We start from the raw sequence: 13,876 nt of genomic DNA, 5'->3' as shown, positions 1-13,876 counted from the left end.
GAATTAGTATAAATATGTGATAAAATATATTTTAATTTGTTTAAAGCACTCACATAAGTAAACATCCATCCAGTAAATTCTCTCTGCTTCATTTCTTCTAGTTCGTCCTCTGTGGCGTATCTATACTCGAACCGCTTTTCTGCCATGAAAATCCTGTATATGATGACAATAATGTAATTAATTAAGATTTAAATTTCAACTTGTTAAAATAAAAATTTGTAAGCTCATTTATTTACCTCTCATATTGAAGAACGTCTTCGCAGTTGGTGAGCAAATATGTTTGCAAATGACTGCGCTCCTGCTCAGTAAGTCGACGGTCCTTTGGTTTTCCGCTAAGTCGTCCAACGTCTGTGAAAATGTCTGGAACCGTAACATGATATGTTGCCCGTTCGCCTCTATCATCATGCCGAGCAGGTCTTCTGTTTTTGGTCTGAACTTCTGCTGGAAAGTAGTACTCGGCAAAGTTTGAAGTTTCTTCATTGATCATCTGTGCGACTATAGAACCTTCCACCCTACTTAAATTTTTCACCATCTTCTTCAAATGGAACATATACCGCTCATACAGATACATCCATCTATACTGCACAGGACCACCAAGTTCCAATTCTCTTGCCAGGTGAATAACAAGATGCTCCATAACATCAAAAAATGAGGGAGGAAATATCTTCTCAAGGTTGCACTGAATCACGGCTATGTTAGTCTTCAAATTTTCAATACCTTCAAGAGTCACTGATCTCGTGCATAAATCGCGGAAGAAACCACTTATCCCTGCAATTGCTTCATGAACATTTCGTGGTAATAGTTCCTTGAAGGCGAACGGAAGGAGGCGCTGCATCATTACATGGCAATCGTGGCTTTTCAAGCCAGTAAACTTTCCTTCCTTTCTGTCGATACAGTTACGCAAATTTGATGCGTAACCGTCTGGAAATTCCACATCGTTTGAAATCCAATCAAAGAACGCATCTTTTCCCGCTGCATCAAGTCGGTATATGGGAAAAGGAGCCCTACCATTCTCATCAACATGAAGTTCTGAACGAGCACATATATCGACTAAATCCAGTCTTGACTTCAAATTATCCTTTGTTTTACCTTGAACATTAAGGATCGTGTTCATGAGATTGTCAAAAAAGTTCTTCTCAATATGCATGACATCTAAATTATGCCTTAGCAGATGATCCTCCCAGTATGGCAGATCCCAGAAAATATTTTTTTGTGCCAGTTATGTAGTTCTCCAACAGCATCTACCGGAAAACGCTCATGTCCACCGACTTCTGGCGTCCTTTCTGCACCAAAATCTCTTAGTTGTATCTTCAAATCTTTCCCACAAATTTCCGGAGGTGGACTGTCAAACACCCTCTTGTTCTTCGTAAACAAATTCCTACTCCTACGATATGGATGATCAGGTGGTAGGAATCTCCTGTGACAGTCAAACCAACACGTTTTCCTTCCGTGCTTTAGTTGGAAAGCATCAGTGTTATCTTGACAATATGGACATGATAGCCTTCCATGCGTTGTCCATCCAGACAACATACCATATGCTGGAAAATCACTTATTGTCCACATTAGTACTGCCCGCATTTGAAAGTTTTCTTTACACGAAACATCGTATGTTTCAGCACCTTGAGCCCATAGTTGTTGCAACTCATATATTAGTGGCTGAAGAAACACATCAAGTGATCTCTTAGGATGCTCTGGTCCGGGAACGAGAATCGAGAGAAACAAAAACTCTCGTCGCAAGCACAAGTTTGGGGGGAGGTTGTATGGTGTAAGAATGACGGGCCATAGAGAATACTGTCTTCCACTCTTGCCAAACGGACTGAAACCATCAGTACATAATCCAAGGTAGACATTTCTTCTCTCATACGCAAAGTCGGGATACTTTGATTGGAAATGCTTCCACGCTTTTGCATCTGAAGGATGTCTGATCTCACCATCTGTTGAGTGCTCCGCATGCCATCTCATTGGTTGCGCTGTGCGTTCAGACAGATACAACCTCTGCAACCTTTCCGTCAAAGGTAAATACCACATCCTTTTATATGGCACTGGAACTCTTCCACTCGTATCTTTATAACGAGGCTTTCCACAAAATTTGCATGTAACCCGCTGTTCATCCGCCCTCCAATAAATCATGCAGTTGTCGCTGCATACATCTATTACCTGATACGATAAACCAAGACCAGCTACGAGTTTCTGAACCTCGTAGTATGAACCAGGAGCTACATTATCCTCGGGTAGAATACCTTTTACAAAATCAGCAATCGCATCCACACAGTCTTCAGCCAAATTATAATCTGTTTTAATGCCCATCAATCTTGTAGCAGATGATAAAGCTGAATGACCATCTCTGCAACCTTCGTACAATGGTTGCTTTCCAGCATCCAACATATCATAAAATCTCCTAGCTTCTGCATTGGGTAAATCTTCCCCTCTAAAATGATCATTTACCATCTGCTCAGTACCTACACCATAATCTACATCCGTTCTAATTGGTTCTTCTAATCTAACCGCTGGCTGAGGTTCACTAGTACTACCATGTTCATAATCAGTTTCCCCATGATGATACCAAATTTTGTAACTTCGTGTAAACCCACTCAAATATAGATGAGTCCAAACATCCCACTCTTTAATAACCTTTCTATTTTTACAATTAGAGCAAGGACATCTTAACATACCTGTTTTTGCTTCCGGTTGTCGGTGAACTAACCCCATGAATTCAGTTATACCTCGTTGGTATTCTTCCGTAAGCAATCTCGTGTTCGGATCCAAATGAGGTCGATCGATCCAAGAACGAAAATAATTTGAAGAAGACATATTTTTTATGAATCAAATTCGTGTGTAAATAGAGTAAGAGGGAGGATGAATATATGAAGTGAATGAAGAGGAAGAGGAGTGCTTGTATTTATAGTTTAAATCCTGCCGACATACCGAGGAAATTCCGACGGAATTCCGACGGACAAAACTAGTTCGTCGGAATTTCTTCGGAATTTTGTAAAATCCCCCAACGGCTCTCCAACGGCTATAATATTTCCTCGGAATTCATCGGTTTTTTCCGAGGAACACAGTTTTCCTCGGAATTTCCTCGGAATATTCCGACGGACTGTAGTTTCCTCGGAATTCCGTCGATATATTCCGAGGAAACCCAATTTTGTGTTTCCTCGGAATTTCCTCGGAAATTCCTCGGTATATTCCGAGGATTTCATTTTCCGTCGGAATGTCCGTCAGAATATCGTTGTTTTCTTGTAGTGGGACTGTTTCATTGCCATCAGACTAAGGCTGTAACTGGAAATAGATTTTATGAATGCTCTGAATGAAAGGAACTAGAAAAAATGGAACGTCAATGTTGGAATGGCAGCAGTTATGGAATTACATAAATTGGAATGAGTAACTGCAGGAAACCATTTTTGTAACATAAATGGTAACATTTTAAAGGAAAGGAATGGAATGACATTAACTATAGCTTTAATTAAATTACTACATATTCTCATTATACTAATTAAATGTATCTTACAGTCGGTGTTTTTAAAACCGGACCGACCGATAGTTGAACCAGGTTCGACCATGAACCGGTAGTCGGGTTGGGTCTAAAATTGGTTCAACCATAAACCGGTTACATAGCCGGATTGGATCTCAAGATTATTAAATTGATAAAAATCACTTAAACTATCAAAAATCTATAAATCATCCATTTAAACATAAAACTAGTTTATATTTATATTGTTTTATGTTTGAAATTCATTTATACTTTAAGTATATATCATATATACTAACATTACTTTTAGATTTATGTACTAAAAACATATTAAACCATATTATTGAACAAGGTTTGACCATATTATTGAACCAGGTTTGATCCGGTCGAACCATATTGAACCGTGATCCAAAAATTATCCGGTTCAGCTTCCGGTCCGGTTTTAAAAACAATGCTTACAGTAAAATAAAGGCTCATTAAATTTAATAAACAATGATAAAAAGGAAGCAAAAATATTTATTTAAACTTTAGTTTGATACTAACATTTTTATTAGTGAAATCTAGCGCTGGGATGCGTATAGTTTTGCAAGTTTGATCACTACGAAGTTTTTAAATAAGAAAATATGTTTTTTTTGTAAAAAAAAAAAAAAAAAAAAAATATGTTTGATATATTTTAGTTTAAGATTGTAACAAATAATACTCTATGAGAATTTTCAATTTAAAATCTTAACAAATCTAGCATGTGACTGCAAATAAATAATTATTATCTAAACATAATTAAAAATATCTGATTTTGTTCCATTCCACTCCATTCACGTAACTTTTTTCTTCTGAATGATTTACTACTACGTTCCTTTTGTTTCCATTTATCCCATAGGAATTATTGGAATGTGATTGTTTTTTAGTTCCATGTAACTGGTGATTTTATTTTGGAATCAAACGGAATGACCCATTCCACATATTCCAATTCCAAATTTTGTTGATCCAGTTACGGCCTGAATATGATGTGGAACATAAAATATCAAGAATTTTGAACAGTCAGCGTAAAATTATTTCCCTTTCTCCTTAACAATTTTAGCATCTGACGCCTAAAAAGTTACCTCTGTTCTGGAAAGTCTGGGAGTGGGAGGCACCGTTGGACTTCGTTTTCAAGCCACCACCTTCCTTTACATTGGCAAGGTCAAGCTTAAGCTGTTGCACTGTATGTACATGCAATCTCTCCATCCATCTCCGCAAACTGAACTCAGTGAGATAGAACAACATAAGAAAAGAGTAGAATCATCTCGAGAAAATGAAAAAAATAATAATAACCAAACCTGTCTTTGGCAACCAAGCCAGAGCTGGTTATACTGCTCGGTACGTTCTCGCAATTCAGCCTGCAAGGAGTGATTTGTAAAGCATCCATCTCCTGAGCACGCGCAATCCAACCTTGCGCTTCTCTCAGTTGCTCATCCTTGTACATGACTGTTTCTTGAACTATCCTATTCTACAAGCCATTAAGGATAAGGACTCTGTTTTTTTAGTGTATTTCATTTTCAAAAATGACACTGAAATGTAACTGCAAGATCCATGAGTCATTCAAACAAGTTTGAGCGTGTAACAAAAACTAACCTGTTCCTGCAGTTCAACGTATTGTCTCTCTTTCTCTTGAAAATGCTCCTGAAGTTCAGATAATTTATGTAAATTTTGGGACTCTCTCAGCATCAGAGTGATCACGCTCCCTTCTGCATATTAAGAAAGAAAAAGCTATAGCTTTTGTTACATATTCCAATACCAAAAAATGTACAAGTCAAAGGCCCAACACGTAAGAAACTTCACAAAAATGGGTAGACCTTAATAGAGTTTCAAGAATCAAGAAGGCACCTGAGGGTAGCAAGTTCTTTGTTTTGTTCGCCCAGGCCTGGTGGGAGTATCAAACCATTCAGATATGAATCATATGACTGAACAAGAACAACATTGAATGATATATAAAACAACATAATGCTTCGTTATCCAGTTTAACAGCATGCAGCTCTCTGTCTCTCTTTCACGAAGTTGCTCCTATAAAAAGAACAACAACAACATTGAAAAAAATACTCGATGACATACGCAAAGAAACAATGCGATACTAGATAAATTCAACCTGCATTATAGAAGCAGCGTTCTCATACTCAGCTCAAAGGCTCTCTGGATCTCAATCGCCATCATCTGAGCATGGAGCTCAAACTCCTGCTGATGAAGCTCTCCTATTTGCCTAGAAACGGTGCGAATCCGCTCCAAGAGTTCACAATCTGAGCAAGAGAGTAGAAATCCAAATCACCACCACCTTCTCTTCCATTCTACAAGAAAAAACCCGACAAAACAATGTTGCTTGCTTCCACTCTCACTCTCACAAACAAGTTCAAGAGTTAACTTTACAAGACAGAAGCAACTAAAGTGAAGCAGAGAGATGATTAGATTACTTACCACATAGCCTGTGGCGTTTCCGAAGTTGTGAGAATTGTTAGTGCGGATGAGGCGACGAAAAACAATTACAAAAAGTAAAACACACAAAATTTGTTAATGGGGTTCGTTTCCTATATCACCGGGACCTCGTCCAGATTTTATTGACTTAGAACAAGGAGCAACCTACAATTGCTATATGATACAACACACGCACACTAGTGTTTACCACTCTTTTCTAAGTAGCAATCTACAAAGATCAGGAATAAAGTACGCATGCATAGATCCCATCCGGTTCACCGGAGCACACTGTCTTCTACAGCTGCAATCTTCACAGATCTCTTCAATGAAACCATCTTTGCTAAACTCCCCCTGAGTCTAGGTTTCAATCTTCCACCTCCACGGAAGGACTTCACCAGGTACGTCAGCACCCAACGCACACCAATGACACCAAAACACTTGATCACCTAAGCACACACAAAGCTCACACGAGCTATACACGATGGCTAACTCCACCACACAAAGTGCCAACTCCAATGCCACCAAACTAAGTCCACATCGGACTCCATCAGACAATTCTTCAGAATGTCTTTCGACACCAAGCAGTAACACACACCAAGGAAACCTCTCTCTCTTTATTCTCTGAGATCTAGCTTTCTCATAAGGCACATCCCTCCTTATATAGCAGACCAGAACTTGCTCTCCACGTCTTCAACTTGCTCTTCAAGTATTCCAAATACACTTAAGGTAACTTTCCATTTTCATTAATGTAAAACTTCATCTTCAAGCAAACTTCTTTTTGCTTTATGAAAAACGTCAATATGTCTTCAAGCACATATCCTCTTTCTTTTTCTAAGCTCAGCAAGCCCACGCACATCACAAAACCCAAACTCCCATTCAGCTCAATCTTCATATGCACGCCTCTTGTACTACTTCACGAACTGATAAAGAACATCTTAACAGACTGCATCTTCAAGAATCCAAAACGGCGCGCCACTTTTTCCTCCGCGAGTCGCGGCTACGCTCGAAGCCGTCTCCATTAGAGAGAAAACAAACTAGGGAGGGAGAGAGACGATGACGGACGAGGAGTTACAGAATCAATTATTTTGCCATTTTTCTTCTACTCATATTGGGCCTTTAGAGACTCTTGGGCCAAGTTTTATTGGTGCCCATCAGTTCGGCTGTGGTCTGTTGTTATTGTTTGATTTCAGCATACCTCCTCAACTACATATAAATATGCACTTGTATGGTCTAGGCATGGACATCCGGATTTTCGGGTCGGAATTTCGGGTCAGATTCGGATCGGATATTGTCGGGTCCGGGTCCTTCGGGTCCTAGCAATTTAGACCCATATAGGTACCTATAACTTTTCGGGTCGGTTCCGGGTCGGGTCTTGTCGGGTCCGGGTCGGTTCGGGTGTATAATTTCAATACTTGTAAAATATCCAAAATATTCGGGTATATTTCGGATCTGGGTCGGTTAGGGTATTTAGGACCCGAAATAGACCCAAAATACCCGAACTGGACCCAAAAACTCTAAAAATACCCGAAGAACCGCAAAAATACCCAAAAATTTATCCAAAATCAGACCCGAAAACCCAAAACATACCCGAATTTTACCCGAATACCCAAATTATATTTTCTAAAAATATAAAATTTTACCAAAAACCTACAATTATACCCGAAAATCCAAACCCGAAACTTTAAAAGAAATCTGAAATACCAAAAATATACCCAATCACCCAAATATACCTAGTATATACAATTATTTGCGGATAATTCGGATACCCGAACGGGTCTCGGATAGGACCCGGACCCGAACCGAGACCCACGGGTCCAAAAAAAAAAGATCCAATAGATACTTAATATGGACCTGGACCCGGACCCGAACCTGTATTTTTGGGTCGGTTCTGGTTCGGGTCGGGTCCGGGTAAAATGCTCAGGCTTAGTATGGTCGAATGGTTGAATAAGAAGGATACTGGATACGTGTTGGGGATTAAACCCGTTAACTAAAAAAAAAAGAGTTTTTTTTTATCGATTTGTAGTAGTAAATTTGTTTGGCAAATTTTTTTTTTGTTGTGTTATTGATGGTTGAATAACTATGATAGCATGTTTCAAAAAAAATAATAATAATAACCATGTAGCTAAATTGGTTTTATCAACTAAGTTTGATATATTTATATATATATTTAGATGAAAGTACAAAAGTCCCTTTTTGAGTTATAGTTATTTTGCCAATTTTCCTTTTAATATTTTAGCAGAGATCCGGTTGATCTAGTCCAAGTTTTTCAATTTGATATTTTCGATCAGTGCAAAGAATGGACCTTGGGATATTTTTTTCATAAAATGACTAAGATAGCACTAAAATTTTTTTGTCACAAATATAGTTTTTAAGAATAAAAATGACCAAAATAGCATTTAATGTTTTATCAAAAGAGATAAATATACACTTATACTCCAATGGTAAATTAATTTAGACATTATGGTTTATAGTTAAAGGGTGGGATTTAGGATTTAGGGTTTAGGGTTTAGCAGTTGGGTTTTGGGGATAAGATTTCAAATTTTAAACAATAAAAAAAAATTAAATTTTTCAAAAGATAAAATGCTATTTTGGTCGTTTTAGTTTTTGAGAGCTATTTTTGTGACATAAAATTAGAAATGTGTTATTTTGAAGATTTGACCTTCAGAAACATGTAAACCCGTAAAACTGATACGCATATCCATAAAACCGTGTTTCATTTTCATCCATGTCTTTTCAAATTAATAAAAGCCTAGCCAACCTTTTAACATGTCAGAGACAAACCTCACTATACTCTGAGGATGACGACTTTACATTTGGTAGAGGCTCTTGGGATTTTGAGTAGTTTCTTTAACATATCGTCTCTTCTTGAATTATAAGAAGCCAAACGTAGAATGAGTTTCGAGGACGGCCGAATTCTTTAACAAGTACTTTACCAGCTTCGTTTCAACATCATACTGGACCGGTGCTATCAAATCAACAAACTTGAGAGACGATAGCAAACACTCAGGCCTTGATAAACTCACTTGATCAATATCCTCAATAAGATCCTTTTTTTTTTGTTCAACGTCCTCAATAAGATCATCTTCATCGTTTCTGTCATCGCATACCTAGAGAGAAAAAAGAGAGAGAGAGAGAGGGTTTAAACTTAAACGCAATATATATATATATATATATATATATATATATATATATATATATATAAAGTTAGTTCTTTCCCCTCTTTGGACAAATGACATTGAGCTTTTGCGACGCGTGACATCCATGTAATTTTTTTACATTTTAGGTCTTTTTTCTTTTAAATTATTACAATTTGGCCAAGCACTTTTTAATTGTGAAATATCTAATCTTATTTTCACTAACTATTATCGTATGAAGTTTGATAATCTATTTTATTGTTCACTAAAATTCAAAATGAATAAAGAAATAAATCAAATAATAGAAATATATTTTACATATTTAATTTATTCAAAACTAAAAATAACATAAATTTTTGTTATTTTATTATTTTAACAATTTTCTATTATTTAATTTACAAATTATATATTTATTCAACTATTAAAAATATAAAATGACCAAACTAATAAGAAGAAATTAGACATAAAAATTCTGCGGTCAGAGAGAAAAAGCAAAATACTGCAGTAACACTCACTCAATAAAGGTTTGAAGCTGAAAAAAGATGAACAAAGAAGACTAACATTTCTCATCTTACCATAGAATATCTTGGCTAGACCAAGCAGATGTCAGAAAAAGTTAAAAAGATAAAATATGAGACAAAGCAATCTCCGGAACAAAAAGGATCGCGATCAAGCACCAGCGCAAAAAAATCAAAAATACTGGTCAGAGAAAGAATAATCATCGGAAGAACAAAATCATCACGAAACAAAAAGACGCATGTCTAAAGCACGGAAGCACAACCACCAGCTAAGAGATAAAAAGCATCTCACAAACTAAACAAGCACGTACAAGGCACTCATGCCAGCGAAGAACCACAAAACTCTAAATAAAAGAAACCAAAGCTCTAAAAGACTAACTCCGCACACCTACACCAAGGGATGCATGAGAAGAAGATAAACAACCTAAGTGGGGGAGAATAGAAGCCAACCACCGAAAAACCAAACCTTCTTGAGACCATAAACAACATTTCAAGCGCACAAAGCATACACAGAGAAAAACACTATCCAAACCTGGAGTAGCAAATATGGCGAAAGGGAGAGACACAAGAGACGTGATCAGTGATGAAAGTTGCATCGAGATGAGAGAACAAAGAGATAAAAAGAGACAAAATGAAATCAACAAACTGTGGAACCATCCTCGAGATATGAAAAAGAGCATATAAGTCAGATCACCAAAAACCATATCTTGAAAACCAAGTCGAGCAGCGACTATTGATGGCAAACCAGTGACGAAGAAAACAACATCAATGACAACTAAACCCTGACCCAACCCAACGAGATGTAGTTTCTAACCTTAGCCAAAACCTAAGGAAAAAGAGGACCAATATTGACCGAAATAACATAAAATGCCGTAAGAAACAGCCGCACAACATGGAAATAATATGTCTGATCTATAACAAATACCAGACAATCTCACAGAAAAAGAAGGCGAGGAAAAACAAGAGCACGGAGGTGATTCTTTTCACAGTGATGGTGAGAAGCACTGCACACCGGAGAGGTAAACGAAATACATAGATGGTGATGGCTCAAGGTCAAAAGATGGGGGAGAGTGCAAAAAACACCTAAAAAGAGTATGTTCAAAAATGTGAAAAATTAAAATACAATTTTGACGCCGTTAATCTTAGAATCAACAAATATCTAAAGATAAAGTTATTGAAATTCAATATGTTTTAATCAGAAAGTCACTCACTACAAGAAAACACATACTTAGCGAGGAAATTTAACGAGGAAAAACAATCCTCGTAAATTTACGTCGATTTTACGAGGAACTTACGTGGAAAACTAAAGTCATCGTTATTTCCTCGTAACGTAACGACAAAAGTGTTTCGTCGTAAAGTGGATGTAATTTAACGAGTATTTTACGAGGAAAAACAATTTCCTCGTAAATACGACGTAAACTTTGCGTGTTATTTACGAGGAAATAGTTTACGTGTATTTAGCGAGGAAATTTTGAATCCACCAAGTTAGCTTCCTTCCATACCCTCGGATGAGAGATTCAGGTATAAATTGGTTAGCAGTGATCAAAGTTACACCTCGAGGACGAATCATCAGTGGAGAAGAACCACCATTGCAAGAAGAACAGATAAATGAAGTCGAGGAACCTGAACAAGAAATTGATGACATCCTTCTCATTGATCCGCATAATCACGAGTACGAAGATCTTACCGATGATGCCACAGACGAAGCTGTTGAAGACGAGTTTAATGAAAATGATGATGTTTCTAGTGATGACGAGAATGTCGATGTATCTGATTGATGTATTTGTTTTATGAATAAGATGAGAGAGTTTGTTTTATGAATAAGATAATGTGGGGTTTGTTTTATGAATAAGGTAATGTGGGAGTTTGTTTTATGAATAAGCAAATGTGGGAATTGTGGTTTGGAATAGAAATAAAGATGGGGTTTGGAATATATGAAGTAGAAAATAAGGAATATGGGGTTTGGGGTTTGGGGTTTCGGATTCTAGAGATTTAAACATAACACTCGTTAATTCCACGTAAGCCAACGAGGAAATAACGACGAAATATTAAAATAAAGAAGGCATGCTCGTTAATTCCACGTAAGCACAAATCGTCGTAAAGACCACGTATAAGAAATCGTCGTAAATTCCACGTAGGCAGAAATCGTCGTAAAGACCACGTATAAGAAATCGTCGTAAATTCCACGTAGGCAGAAATCGTCGTAAATACCTCGTAAGCTAACGAGGAAATAACGACGAAATTTAAAAATAAAGATGGAGTTTGGAATATATGAAAATAAGGAATATGGAGTTTGGGGTTTGGAATATGGGGTTTGGGGTTTGGGGTTTAGAGGTTTCGGGGTTTGAGGTTTGGGGTTTGGGGTTTCAGGTTTGGGGTTTGGGGTTTGGGGTTTGGGGTTTGGAGGTTTCGGGGTTTGAGGTTTGGGGTTTGGGGTTTCAGGTTTGGGGTTTGGGGTTTGGAGGTTTCGGATTTTAGGGATTTAAACATAATACTCGTTAATTCCACGTAAGCACAAATCGTCGTAAAGACCACGTATAAGAAATCGTCGTAAATTCCACATAGGCAGAAATCGTCGTAAAGACCCCGTATAAGAAATCGTCGTAAAGACCCCGTATAAGAAATCGTCGTAAATACCTCTTAAGCCAACGAGGAAATAACGACGAAATTTAAAAATAAAGATGGAGTTTGGAATATATGAAAATAAGGAATATGGAGTTTGGGGTTTGGAATATGGGGTTTGGGGTTTCGGGTTTAGAGGTTTCGGGGTTTGAGGTTCGGGGTTTGGGGTTTCAGGTTTGGGGTTTGGGGTTTGGGGTTTGGAGGTTTCGGGGTTTGAGGTTTGGGGTTTGGGGTTTCAGGTTTGGGGTTTGGGGTTTGGAGGTTTCGGATTTTAGGGATTTAAACATAATACTCGTTAATTCCACGTAAGCACAAATCATCGTCAAGACCACGTATAAGAAATCGTCGTAAATTCCACGTAGGCAGAAATCGTCGTAAATTCCACGTAGGCAGAAATCGTCGTAAATACCTCGTAAGCTAACGAGGAAATAACGACGAAATTTAAAAATAAAGATGGAGTTTGGAATATATGAAAGTAAGGAATATGGAGTTTGGGGTTTGGAATATGGGGTTTGGGGTTTGGGGTTTAGAGGTTTCGGGGTTTGAGGTTTGGGGTTTGGGGTTTGGGGTTTGGGGTTGGGGTTTGGGGTTTGGGGTTTGGAGTTTGGGGTTTGGGGTTTGGGGTTTGGGGTTTGGGGTTTGGGGTTTGGAGGTTTCGGTGTTTGAAGTCTGGGGTTTGGGGTTTCAGGTTTGGGGTTTGGGGTTTGGGGTTTGGGGTTTGGGGTTTGGGGTTTGAGGTTTGGAGGTTTCGGATTTTAGGGATTTAAACACGTAAGCAGAAATCGTCGTAAAGACCACGTTGGATGAAATCGTCGTAAATACCTTGTAAAAGGATTTAAACATAACACTCGTTAATTCCACGTAAGCAGAAATCGTCGTAAATACCTTGTAGTGTAAAAACTAGAAAAAAAGGGAAAAGGATAAAAATACCAGATTAACATGTGGCAAGACTTCCAGCAATTATAATACGTAAGTCTCGCCCACATGAATTCTAATATCTTATCATTTTCCTATTTTTTTCAAATATTTATAATTTGAATAGGATTTTACTCAGGAATGTGATTTCAGATAGGATGTGATTTGGGAGTTTGTGTGTGGTTTGAGAATGAGAGTTGTGGGTATATTTATAGGAAAGCAAGGCTCGTTAATTCCACGTAAGCAAAATCGTCGTTAATACCTTGTATATAAAAATACGGGCCTTTGCGATTCCTCGTAATTTCCTCGTATTGAAAAACACGGGCCTTTGTAACTGCTCGCTATTTCGTCGTAATTTTACGACGAATTTGCGACGATATGTAATCTTATATATACCCCCGAGCGCTCACTCTTTCTTTCCTCTCTACTTCCTCTCCACCTCCTCTCCATTTCGTAGCAATGGTAAGTCTCTCTAATTCCTCTCTAATTTGGTTAGTTTAGGATAGATTAGGTGGTTAGTATAGGGAATTTAGATAGGTTTACGGATTTTATGTTATTTAGTGTTCATTAGGTGGATAATATTGGGAAATATACTATTGATGTTAATTTTAAAAATTTAATTGGGCCTTGGGGATCACTGAGAGGGTGAGGAAGAAGTTTAACGCGAAGGCGAAAGTTCGCTTGTTGGACACGGTCTCCAACTGGAAGGGTGACTGGATCGTGAAGGGGTATGAGCATGGCAAACCCGCTGAGCTCACCACGGATGTGTGGGATGG

The 13,876-nt window shown here is 37.8% G+C and overlaps 1 long non-coding RNA gene across 1 annotated transcript; it reads right to left on the bottom strand.

The window, feature by feature from the left end:
* Positions 1–4,212: 4,212 nt before the first annotated feature.
* LOC125582538 lies at positions 4,213–5,334 on the bottom strand. Its single transcript, XR_007319997.1, has 2 exons — positions 4,786–5,334; positions 4,213–4,706 (listed from the first exon to the last, which is right to left on the bottom strand). It is a non-coding gene; the product is annotated as an uncharacterized LOC125582538 (long non-coding RNA).
* Positions 5,335–13,876: the final 8,542 nt, after the last annotated feature.

This window comes from Brassica napus, chromosome C2, assembly GCF_020379485.1.
Source record: "Brassica napus cultivar Da-Ae chromosome C2, Da-Ae, whole genome shotgun sequence".
NCBI classification, from domain to species: Eukaryota; Viridiplantae; Streptophyta; class Magnoliopsida; order Brassicales; family Brassicaceae; genus Brassica; species Brassica napus.
The sequence above is the reverse complement of the archived record's forward strand: the minus strand, read 5'-3'. Positions and strand labels throughout refer to the sequence as shown.